Here is a 13729-nt window from a genome sequence, read left to right on the forward strand (position 1 = left end):
AGACCTTCGGGTCCATAGTTATTAGCTAGATGACTTCTTCTCTCTCTTTTGATCTCATTACAAAGTTCTCCTTGATCTTCTTGGAGATCTATTCGATGTAATTCTTTTTGCGGTGTGTTTGTCGAGATCTGATGAATTGTGGGTTTATGATCAAGATTATCTATGAACAATATTTGAATCTCCTCTGAATTCTTTTATGTATGGTTTGTTATCTTTGCAAGTCTCTTCGAATTATCAGTTTGGTTTGGCCTACTAGATTGATCTTTCTTGCAATGGGAGAAGTGCTTAGCTTTGGTTCAATCTTGCGGTGTCCTTTCCCAGTGACAGCAGGGACAGCAAGGCACGTATTGTATTGTTGCCATCGAGGATAAAAAGATGGGGTATTTATCATATTGCATGAATTTAATCCTCTACATCATGTCATCTTGCTTAAGGTGTTACTCTGTTTTCTTGAACTTAATACTCTAGATGCATGCTGGATAGCGGTCGATGAGTGAAGTAATAGTAGTAGATGCAGGCAGGAGTCGGTCTACTTGTCTCGGACGTGATGCCTATATACATGATCATACCTAGATATTCTCATAACTATGCTCAATTCTGTCAATGCTCAACAATAATTTGTTCACCCACCATAGAATACTTATGCTCTTGAGAGAAGCCACTAGTGAAATCTATGGCCCACGGGTCTATTCTCATCATATCAATCTCCATCACTTTATTATTGCTTTGCTTTTTTACTTTGCCTTTTTATTTTACTTTGCATCTCTATATCAAAAATACCAAAAATATTATCTATCATCTCTATCAGATCTCACTCTCGTAAGTGACCGTGAAGGGCTTGACAACCCCTAATCGCGTTGGTTGCGTTGAGCTATTTGTTTTGTGTAGGTACGAGGGACTCACGCGTAGCCTCCTACTGGATTGATACCTTGGTTCTCAAAAACTGAGGGAAATACTTACTCTACTCTGCTGCATCACCCTTTCCTCTTCAAGGAAATCCAACACAGTGCTCAAGAGGTAGCAAGATCCCCTCCGAGATTAGATCTGTCTCTCTGTCTCTCTTTGTTTCTGCGCTCCCGGTTCTGCCCTTTCGCCGTTTCTTATATTCCCAGAGATCCATAACTCCGATTGGATTGAAACTTTCAACATGATTTGTTTCCGGATATTAGCTTTCTTGCGGCGAAAGAAGGGCATCAACCGCCTTACGGGGTGTCCACGAGGGTCAGGGGCGCGCCCGCCCCCCTGGGCACGCCCCCTGCCTCGTGTCCCCCTCGAGCATCGTCTCGCGTTGATTCTTCTTCCCAAAAATCATAAATATTCCAAAAATATTCTCCGTCCGTTTTTATCCCGTTTGGACTCCGTTTGATATGGATTTTCTGCGGAACAAAAAACATGCAACAAACAGGAACTGGCACTGGGCACTAGATCAATATGTTAGTCCCAAAAATAGTATAAAAGTTGCCAAAAGTATGTAAAAGTTGTAGAATATTGGCATGGAACAATCAAAAATTATAGATACGATGGAGACGTATCAGCATCCCCAAGCTTAATTCCTCCTAGTCCTCGAGTATGTAAATGATGAAAAGATAATTTTTGATGTGGAATGCTACCTAGCATAATCTTGATCATATATCTAATCATGGCATGAATATTAAGACACGAGTGATTCAAAGCAATAGTCTATCATTTGACATAAAAGAATTTAATACTCGGTCATCCCAACAAACAATCATGTCTTTCAAAATATCAATGTTTCATGGCGTTATTCCTACAAAATCATATAGTCTTTTATGCTCCCTTTTCTTAACACAAGGTACCCCTCATGCCCATCCCGGTTTCAGCCAAGCAATTGGTTCATACTTTTTAACGCGCTTCAGCTTTTTCAACCCTCACACAATACATGAGCACAAGCCATGGATATAGCACTATAGGTGGAATAGAATATGATGGTGGAGGTTTATGTGGAGAAGACAAAAAGGGAGAAAGTCTCACATCGACGCGGCTAATCAACAGGCTATGGAGATGCCCATCAATTGATGTCAATGCGAAGAGTAGGGATTGCCATGCAACGGATGCACTAAGAGCTATAAGTGTATGAAATCTCAAACTAGAAACTAAGTGGGTGTGCATCCAACTTGCTTGCTCATGAAGACCTCGGGAATTTGAGGAAGCCCATCATCGGAATACACAAGCCAAGTTCTACAATGAAAATTCCCACTAGTATATGAAAGTGATAACTCAAGAGACTTTCTATATGAAGAACATGGTGCTACTCTGAAGCACAAGTGTGGTAAAAGGATAGTAACATTGCCCCTTCTCTCTTTTTCTCTCATTTTTTTCTCTTTTTTGGTGGGCTTCTTTGGCCTCTTTTATTTTTTTAAAGTCCGGAGTCTCATCCCGACTTGTGGGGGAATCATTGTATCCATCATCCTTTCCTCACTGGGGCAATGCTCTAATAATGATGATCATCACACTTCTATTTACTTACGACTCAATATTACAACTCGATACTAGAACAAAAATATGACTCTATATGAATGCCTCCGGCGGTGTACCGGGATGTGCAATGATCTAGCATAGCAAAGATATCAAAAAAATGGACAAGCCATGAAAACATCATGCTAGCTATCTTACGATAATGCAAAGCAATATGACAATGAATGCTCAAGTCATGTATATGATGATGATGGAAGTTGCATGGCAATATATCTCGGAATGGCTATGGAAATGCCATAGTAGGTAGGTATGGTGGCTGTTTTGAGGAAGATATAAGGAGGCTTATGTGTGATAGAGTGTATCGTATCACAGGATTTGGATGCACCGGTGAAGTTTGCACCAACTCTCGAGGTGAGAAAGGGCAATGCACGGTACCGTAGAGGCTAGCAAATTGCGGAAAGGTAAGAGTGCGTATAATCCATGGAATCACATTAGTCATAAAGAACTCATATACTTATTGAAAAAGTTTATTAGCCCTCGAAGCAAAGTACTACTATGCATGCTCCTAGGGGGGAGTTTGGTAGGAGTTAACCATCGTGCGCCCCCGGCCTTCACGCAAAGATAAACAATCAAAATACAATGCGCACCAATTTGGTTACATAGTTAGGAGACCCTACGTGCATGGTTCAGGAATCACAAACCTTAACACCAATATTCTTACTAAACACAACCATTTACTAGAACCTCCCACATATTATCATCTTTATATCGCAAAAATATTGCAAGGAATCAAACATATCATATTCAGTGGTCTACAAGTTTTATGTAGGATTTTATGACTAACCATGTGAATGACCAATTCCTGTCATCTCTCTAAATAGATATAAGTGAAGCAAGAGAGTTTAATTCTTTCTACAAAAGATATGCCCACGCTCTAACAAATTTAAGTGAAGCAAAAATGCATTCTACAAATGGCGGTTTTCTATGTGAAGAGAAACAGGCAATCCAAACTTCAAATGATATAAGTGAAGCACATGAAGCATTCTATAAAGCCATACTCAAAAAATATAAGTGAAGCCGAATGAGCATTCTATAAACCAACCATGGACTATCTCATACCAGCATGGTGCATAAAAGAAAAGTGAAAACTAAATGCAAAAGACGCTCCAAGATTTGCACATATCACATGAACGAAACGAATCCGAAAACATACCGATACTTGTTGAAGAAAGACGAGATGCCTTCCAGGGCATCCCCAAGCTTAGATGCTTGATTCTCCTTGAATATTCACTTGGGGTGCCTTGGGCACCCCCAAGATTGAGCTCTTTCCTCTCCTCCTTTTCCTCATATCGAGACCTCCTCGATCTTCGAACACTTCATCCACACAAAACTTCAACAGAAAACTCGGTAAGATCCGTTAGTATAATAAAGCAGATCACTACTCTAAGTACTATTGCAAACCAATTCATATTTTGTTTTTTCATTCTAGATACTGTAATATAACTTTTCCATGGCTTAATTCACTGATAGAAATCGATAGTTTCATCAAAACAAGGAAACTATGCATCAAAAACAGAATCTGTCTTAAACAGGACAGTCTGTAGTAATCTGAACATTCAGCATACTTATGGTACTCCAAAAATTCTACAAAAAATACTAAAAATAAAAAAAATTGTATATAAAGACACTGCAAAAAGTTTCAGAACCGTTTGAGGTTCCAGTAAAAAACGTAAAATCACGCACTACAGGCAAAGTTTCTGTCCTACACCGCACAAACCAACAAGCATTGTAAACATCCTAAAGGCAAACCTTGGCACATTATTTTTATAATACAATGGAATTGTACAAGGGGATAATTTTTTTTTTTGAAAATTTTCCGTAATCAAGATTCACAAAGTTTCCATGAGCATGAACAAAGTTCAAGGCTAGATCCCACTTTAACAATGCTCGTCTTTCTCACTTTCACTTTTCTTTTTGAACAAGTTTTGGGTTCCCCCTCTTTATTTTTTTGTTTTAAAACTATATGCAAGCACACAACATAAATAAATGACTCTCCAAACCTTCCGGTTGTCTCCCTGGTAGCGCTTTCTTTAAAGCCATTAAGCTAGGCATATAATGCTCAAGTAACGGATCCACCCGGATCCCAAGGTATATCAAAGCCAATTTTAATTAACAATGATTTCTGATTTAGTAGTGAGCACCAAGTAACATATATCATGCAACAACGAAGTCTAACTCTCTTCCTATGCATCGGCATGTCATAAAATAACAATTCATGCACACCAAATAAAGGCCAATGCATAGTATAAGCAGTTTCTTGCAATTCTATCGTGTTGGAAACATAAAGAGGTGGAGATGTAGTTCCTCTCTCATAATAATTGCAAGTTGGAGCAGCAAGCACATGCATATTATATCTATCAAAATCCTCATGTGCAACGGTAAAATGCAACCCATCAACATAATCCTTAATAAGAGCAAACTTCTTCGATATAGTGTAGTTTGGAGAATTCAAAGAGATAATAGGACTATTATGTGTGGGTGCAATAGCAACAATTTCATTTTTAACATAAGGAACTATAGCAAGTTCATCTCCATAAGCATCATTCATATTGGCATCATGGCCACAAGCATAGCAAGCATCATCAAAAAGGGGTATTTCAAGAGAATCAACGGGATCGTAACAATCATCATAGCAATCATCCTTCGGTAAGCACGAAGGGAAATTAAACAATGTATGAGTTGAAGAGTTACTCTCATTAGAAGGTGGGCACGGGTGATCAATCCGCTCTTCCTCCTTTTGTTCTTCGCTCTCCTCCTCATCTTTTTCATCCAATGAGCTCACAGTTTCATCAATTTCTTCTTCCATGGACTCCTGCAAAATATTAGTCTCTTCTTGGACAGCAGAGTCTCTCTCAATAAAATCATCAATATCAGAATTGAATTCATAATTCTCATAGCAATATTTAAGCATAGAAAAATTTTCAGGTCTGTAAACAACATCATCAAGATGTTCACACTCTTTAAACAAAGATTCAATTTCATAAGCACCCATAAAAGCAATGAATTCTTCTATTTGTTCCACATCATAGTAATCATATATACCATTAGCATAAGAAGCCAAGGTTTTATCATCATTAAATTTGCATGAAAAGGGATGGTGTGGAGCCTTCATCCTAGAGCAACAAGTATAATCATATCTCAAGCATAGTTCCCAAGCATACCAATGCAACATATGAATTTGATCCCATAATAATTTCCGTTTTGAGTCAAGGAATAATCCCTAAAATATTCAATTTGATCCAACATGTCTCCCATTACATAATTGAATGGGGTTTTCTCAGGATTGTTAAAGTAGTACATAATATTTTTCACATAACCAACACCGAGGGTTTTAGGAGGTTCCCCGTCTCCATGAGTAGCAAGTAAACCTAATTTTTTGGTATTTTGTGTTCCATATCCATAACTAAAGATAGAGAACAACTTAGAACAGCAAATAAAATCTACTTAGTGATAAAGCAAACGAGCACACACGAGAATATTCACCCCACGCTATAACTCCCCGGCAACAGCGCCAGAAAAAGGTCTTGATAACCCACAAGTATAGGGGATCAATTGTAGCCTCTTTCTATAAGTAAGAGTGTCGAACCCAACGAGGAGCTAAAGGTAGAACAAATATTCCCTCAAGTTCTATCAACCACCGATACAACTCTACGCACGCTTAACGTTCGCTTTACCTAGGACAAGTATGAAACTAGAAGTACTTTGTAGGTGTTGTTGGATAGGTTTGCAAGAATAAAGAGCATGTAAATATAAACTAGGGGCTGTTTAGATAAAGAAGCAATAAAGTTAGTATAGCGAGTGTGGAAAAGTGGTGGTAGGAGTTGTGAAATTGTCCCTAAGCAATTGACTACTTTACTAGACCGATAGCAAGTTTTATGTGCTAGAGGCCACTGCTAGCATGTCATCCCTGACTTGGAATTCTATGCACTTATGATTGGAACTATTAGCAATCATTCGCAACTACTAATGTTCATTAAGGTAAAACCCAACCATAGCATTAAGATATATTGGTCCCCCTTCAATCCCGTATGCATCAATTTCTATGCTAGGTTGAAGCTTCTGTCACTCTTGCCCTCCAATACATAGTCCTATCAACATACAACTAACCCTATGGTGTGATCCACACACACGCTCATATGATGGGCACCAAAGGACAACAACATAACCACAAGCAAATGAAATCAATCATAGCAATTCATCAATTACCGATAGGACAACGAAAATCTACTCAGACATCATAGGATGGCAACACATCATTGGATAATAATATGAAGCATAAAGCACCATGTTCAAGTAGAGGGTACAGTGGGTTGCGGGAGAGTGGACCGCTGTAGATAGATGAGGGAAGGTGATGGAGATATTGGTGAAGATGACAGAGATGTTGGTGTAGATCACGGTGATGATGATGGCCCCGGCGGCGTTCCGGCGCCACCGGGAGAGAGCCCCCCTTCTTCTTCTTGTTCTTCCTTGACCTTCTCCCTAGATGAGAGAAGGGTTTCCCCTCTGGTCCATGGTCTCCATGGCGTGGGAGGGGAGAGAGGCCCTCTGAGATTGGATCTGTCTCTCTGTCTCTCTCTGTTTCTGCGCTCCTGGTTCTGCCCTTTCACCGTTTCTTATATTCCCGGAGATCTGTAACACCGATTGGATTGAAATTTTCAACATGATTTGTTTCCGGATATTAGCTTTCCTGCGGCGAAAGAAGGGCATCAACCGCCTTACAGGATGTCCATGAGGGTCAGGGGCGCGCCCCCTGCCTCGTGGGCCCCTTGAGCATCGTCTCGCGTTGATTCTTCTTCCCAAAAATCATAAATATTCCAAAAATATTCTCCGTCTGTTTTTATCCCGTTTGGACTCCGTTTGATATGGATTTTCTGCGAAACAAAAAACATGCAACAAACAGGAACTGGCACTGGGCACTGGATCAATATGTTAGTCCCAAAAATAGTATGAAAAGTTGCCAAAAGTATGTAAAAGTTGTAGAATATTGGCATGGAACAATAAAAAATATAGATACGACGGAGACGTATTAGTAGGAGTTAACCATCGTGCGATCCCGACCTCCACACATAAGGAAGACAATCAAAGAAACACCTCATGCTTCAAATTTGTTACACAATGGTTACCATACGTGCATGCTACGGGACTCGCAAACCTCAACACAAGTATTTCTCAAATTCAGAATTACTATACTAGCATGGCTCTAATATCACCATCCTCATATCTCAAAACAATCATCAAGAATCAAACTTCTGACAGTATTCAACGCACTTTTTATGAAAGTTTTATTATATCCATCTTGGATGCCTATCATATTAGGACTAGTTTTATAGCGAAAGCAAATTACCATGCTGTTCTAAAAGACTCTGAAAATAATATAAGTGAAGCATGAGGGATCAATAATTTCTATAAAATGAAACCACCGCCGTGCTCTAAAAAGATATAAGTGAAGCACTAGAGCAAAATTGTCTAGCTCAAAAGATATAAGTGAAGCACACAGAGTATTCTAATAAATTCTGATTCATGCATGACTCTCCCAAAAGGTGTGTACAGCAAGGATGATTGTGGTAAACTAAAAAGCAAAGACTCAAATCATACAAGACGCTCCAAGCAAAACACATATCATGTGGTGAATAAAAATATAGCCTCAAGTAAAGTTACCGATAGATGAAGACGAAAGAGGGGATGCCTTCTGGGGAATCCCCAAGCTTAGGCTTTTGGTTGTCCTTGAATTTTACCTTAGGGTGCCTTGGGAATCCCTAAGCTTAGGCTCTTGCCACTCCTTATTCCAAAATCCATCAATTCTTTACCCAAAACTTGAAAACTTCACAACACAAAACTTCAACAGAAAATCTCATGAGCTCCGTTAGTATAAGAAAATAAACCACCACTTTAAGGTAATGTAATGAACTAATTTTTTGTTTATATTGGTGTTAAACCTACTGTATTCCAACTCCTCTATGGTTCATACCCCCGATACTACTCATAGATTCATCAAAATAAGCAAACAACACACTAAAACAGAATCTGTCAAAAACAGAACAGTCTGTAGCAATCTGTAACTTTCGAGTACTTCTGTAACTCTAAAAATTCTGAAATAAATTGGTGGACTTGAGTAATTTGTCTATTAATCATCTGCAAAAAGAATCAACCTAAAAGCACTCTCCTGTAAACAATGAGAGTTATTCTCGTGAGCGCAATAGTTTCTGTTTTTTATAGCAAGATCACAAAGACTTCACCCAAGTCTTCCCGAAGGTTCTACTTGGCACAAACACTAATTAAAACATAAAACCACATCTAAAAAGAAGCTAGATGAATTATTTATTACTAAACAGGAGCAAAAATCAAAGAACAAAAAATAGAATTGGGTTGCCTCCCAACAAGCGCTATCGTTTAACGCCCCTAGCTAGGCATAAAAACACGAATAGATCTAGGTATTGCTATCTTCGGCATGCAATTCTTCAATTGAACACACATACCCTTTAGGAGGTTCTTTGGTTTTGTTAATGATCAAGCTCCTAGGCAATAAATCAAGAAATTCATTTGTGGCAAAAGGTTCCTTAATGATATCAAAAAAATTGGTGTGAACACTTATTGATTTGAGATCTTCATTTTCCTTACTAGAAGATTCACCCTTATTCTTAGGAACGCAGATAAACTTGGAAACTTTAGTAGGGGGAGGATTTGAGGTGTTTTTAATGGCAGAAAAAGCGGAACCCAAGTTGGTAATAATATCTTCGAGTTTATCAATTCTAGTAGAATCTTGATCTATCTTTTCATTAACTATGGGCTCCTTTTCCCTAAGATTCTTCAGAGTAACTCCTACCTTAGATCCATATTGAGTAATTTGGTTGTGGATATTTTTATCCAAATTTTCAATTAACTCAACAGTGGCAATTTTATTTTCAATAATATCAAGCCTTTGCATCACATGTTCCAAGGTTAAAATAGTTCCATTGACCAAAAGAGGTGGTGGGCCTAACAAATCTATCACGGAATTATAAGAATCAAAAGTATGGCTTCCCCAGAAATTCCCTCCAGTAATGGTGTCAAGAACATATCTATTCCAAGGAGTAATGCCTAGATAAAAATTGCGAAGAAGAACAGAGGTGGATTGCTTTCTAGTAGATCTATTTTGAGCATTGCAAATTCTATACCAAGCATCTTTTAGATTTTCTCCCTCCCTTTGTTTAAAATTGAGAACTTCATTATAGGGAGTACTAACAATGATAAGAGGACTAGCCATGAGGGTGAAACAAACGATCTAACACACGGTCGCACAAGAAGCAAGCAAAAAGACACGAACTGAAGAGGGGCGAAGAAAAGGCAAAGGTTTTCGAAAATCATTTTAGAAGTGGGGGAGAGGAAAACGAGAGGCGAATGGCAAATAATGTAATGCAAGGGAGAAGAGTTTATGATGGGTACTTGGTATGGATTGACTTGGCATAGATCTCCCCGACAACGGCGCCCGAAATCCTTCTTGCTACCTCTTGAGCTTGCGTTGGTTTTTCCCTTGAAGAGGAAAGGGTGATGCAGCAAAGTAGCATAAGTATTTCCCTCAGTTTTGAGAACCAAGCTATCAATCCGGTAGGAGGCAACACACAAGTCACCTAGTACCTGCACAAACAATCAAGAACCTTGCAACCAACGCGATAAAGGGGTTGTCAATCCCTTCACGGTCACTCGCAAAAGTGAGATCTGATAGAGATAATAAAGTAAATATTTTTGGTATTTTTTTGTATAGATTGGCAAGTAAATATTGCAAAATAGTAAACGAGATTCAAAGATATGCAATATAATGAAAAAGAGACCCAGGGCCATACATTTCACTAGTGGCTTCTCTCAAGATAGCATGTATTACGGTGGGTGAACAAATTACTGCCGAGCAAGTGATAGAAAAGCGCACAATTATGAAGAAATCTAAGGCAATGATCATGAACATAGGCATCATGTCCATGTCAAGTAGCACTACAAAAAAATACACTTCCGTGATGATACGTGTTTGTCATAGTAGGTCGCTTTTTTTGTCATGCATGTACATCCATGACAAATTTATGACAGAATCAAGATAGTCATACCTGTGCTGTCGTAGAAGTGTTCCATGACATTACCAAAATTATCATCACGGAAGTGTCCACTTCCATGACGATAAATCGCGCGTCACAGAAGTGCTTTCGTCAAGGGTGACCGACACGTGGCATCCACCGTAACGGAACGCCGTTAAGCTATCGGGTCGGGTTTTGGATCCAATAACCCGTTAACAGCCCCGACCAATGGGAAATTTCCACGTGTAAAATTCTTATTGGCCAGACGAAACACGTGTCAGCTCATCAGTGGGTCAGATAGGCGCCTATGATATGTCGACACATGGCACGACCCAACAAGTTTAAATGGGCCGACCCAACTAAAGGCCCACAAGATTTTGCGGACCATAATGGGCCAGCCCAGCTAAAGGCCCACGAGATTTTGCGGACCATAATGGGCTGGCCCAGCTAAAGGCCCAGAAGATTTTGCGGGCCATAATGGTCTAGCCCAGGTAAAGGCCCACAAGATTTTTGTGTGCCATAATGGGCCGGCCCAGGTAAAGGCCCACAAGATTCTTGCGGGTCATAATGGGCCGGCCCAGCTAAAGGGCCATGAGATTTCGCCGACATTAATGGGCCGGCCCAGCTATAGGCCCGCAAGATTTTGAGGACCCTAGTAGGCCGGCCCATTAACTGGTTGCCATGTTTTGGGCCAAATGCCGGCCCATATTTGATCCGGTCCATTAATGGCCTGCCACGCTCCGGGCCTAATAGTGGCCCATATGAGACCCGGCCCATAAAAAGCCTACCATGTTCTGGGCCAAATTACGACCCAGATCAGGTCCGAACCTTTAAGAGGCTTTGGGCTCAATTATGGCCCATATCAGATTCGGCCCGTCAACTGGACACTATGCTTTTGGGCCCACTTGCTAAAGGCCCACTTAGTAATTCAGCCTGATATTAGTTTGGCCTGTTAAGGGCCCGTTTAACATTTCGGCCCTATATTAATTTCGGCCTATTAAAAGCCCGTCATATAGTTGGGCCTAACTACGGCCCGGTTTGCATAAGGCCTGCTCGCAGCCGATATCTGATTGGGCCAAACAAGGACCCAGACAATTTTGGCCTGTTAAAAGCCCGTGATTTGATTCACACAATCATGGGCCGGGGTTCATTTCGGGCTACTGCGTAACTAGTAGGAATTAAGAACAAACCTACTCCATACAATAAAGAAAATATGACATAGTAACTAAGAATAAACCTACACTACACAATAAAGGATTTAAGGTATATCACATCCATTGGGCATCGATGTTCGCCACCAGTGATCATAAAGCGCAACGAAGAAGCAGATTACAAAAACTGGGCACCATTGCAGCGTAACAAAATAATACTGAACCAAGACCACTTCCAAGACAGTTCAAGAAAGGTTAGCCTTGCGGGGGAACTGCCGCGCAAGCTGCTGAGCAAGGCTGTGAGACCGGCCTAGCATGTCGGTCATAGCTTCCAGGTGTAGCTATTTAGCGATGAGGTTCTCATCGGTGTTCTCCGCAATCTTTCTTAGAGATAGGACTTCAAGTCAAAGTTGAGTTGCAGAATGCCTTTCTGCTAGAACTTAGGACTGAAGAAGTCGAACTGATTCACACAACGAATTCTATGAGCTTGTCTGATTGTTAGTCTCAAGTAACTTGAACACTGCATCAAGACAAGACTTTGGGGTTGTCTCTCTATCTTCAAGATGTTTTGCCTTCTTTGCTGCAATATATGTTGGGTTTGTCTCACAGCCTTCAGCAGAGTTGTGCATGCCATCAGGCATATCACCCTGAAACAAAGCAGAGAGATGACATGTTTTGCACGTGTATAAACAAAGATGATAACTTTTCTGTCAATTCTATCCAATTTCAAATTATAACATAAAGAGTATGTTCAAAATATCAATAACATAATTTGGCATTGTTCATAATGCGTGGAGCTTCACCACACTACTGGATTACCATGTCAACATAACAAGCATAGATGAAGGGCAAAGAAAATCATTGTATCTATTTTGGATAATGTGCATGGCATGTTGTTCATATCATGAGCCACATCAGTAAGATAAAACAGGAGATGACAAGGTGCAAACGTGGGCTACTTCACCACACACTGGATTATAGATCCACAAAAACAAGCATACATATAGGGATTATTAAGTAATGTGCATGGTATGAATAAGGAATTTGGTTTTACAAGTAAAACTTAGAACTTATGGTTCTTACGAACATGCATTTTGGTAGAAACAGCAAACTAAACAGCAGTAAACGATAGGGAGTATGAGCAAATTAAACAGCAGTTGAGGATAAAGGCTTTAGAAGGACTGACTTACATTAACAGTTAACACCGGCTTTATAATGCCCTTCTCCATGGCAAGGGAAGGATAACTCAAGAATTTCAGCATAGAATCTTCTTCATAAGCATTGCCTGTACTCTACATTTTGTAGAGAGTAATTATAGATTTGATAATACTGGAAGGGATAGAGGATAATGAAGATAAGATGCAGATTGATGCTACATAATCAACTACCAATCCCTGGAAGTACAAGCGTTACAGGACAAAATGTACTGACAAGAGCAATGGGCTACACTTCTGCACTGGCATTGTCTATGTATTCTACTTGTTGGTAAGATTAAATATAGATCTGATCTTTTTAGTAAATGGTGGGCGAGGGAGATAAGATGCAGAATGCTACAAAATGAACCGATCCCTCTTCCCATAATACAAGAGTGTTTTGAACACTGGTGTACTGTACAAAACGTTCTTATATTACGGGACAGAGGGAGTAGCTGTTAATGTAAGTACAGTGATAGACCACGTTCAGTCCTTACAAGAGGACTGCAGAGCTAAACCTCTTCAAAAGCATTGGGTTGATTCTAAATTTATGTAAGAGTCCATACGGATCTTATAATGTCCACCAAATGGACGATTACGAGGCTAACATGTGTAGTGATGCTACATAATCAAACAACTATGAAAGTAAGTATGGTCATACAGGGCAAGAGGTACTCACAAGAGCAATGCAGTGTGCAGTATAGTTGCGAGATTCTGTGGTCCCTTGAGAACGAATGTTCATCTGCTAACAGTTTTCGTACAAGTGAGACATTAAGGCAAATGCAGAAATGTAGTTCAAATTGTGATGTGATATCATAGACAGTACCTTACGCTGCAGCCGAGACCA

Source organism: Triticum urartu, chromosome 3A, assembly GCF_056163025.1.
Source record: "Triticum urartu cultivar PI428250 chromosome 3A, HENAU_Tu73, whole genome shotgun sequence".
NCBI lineage: Eukaryota > Viridiplantae > Streptophyta > Magnoliopsida > Poales > Poaceae > Triticum > Triticum urartu.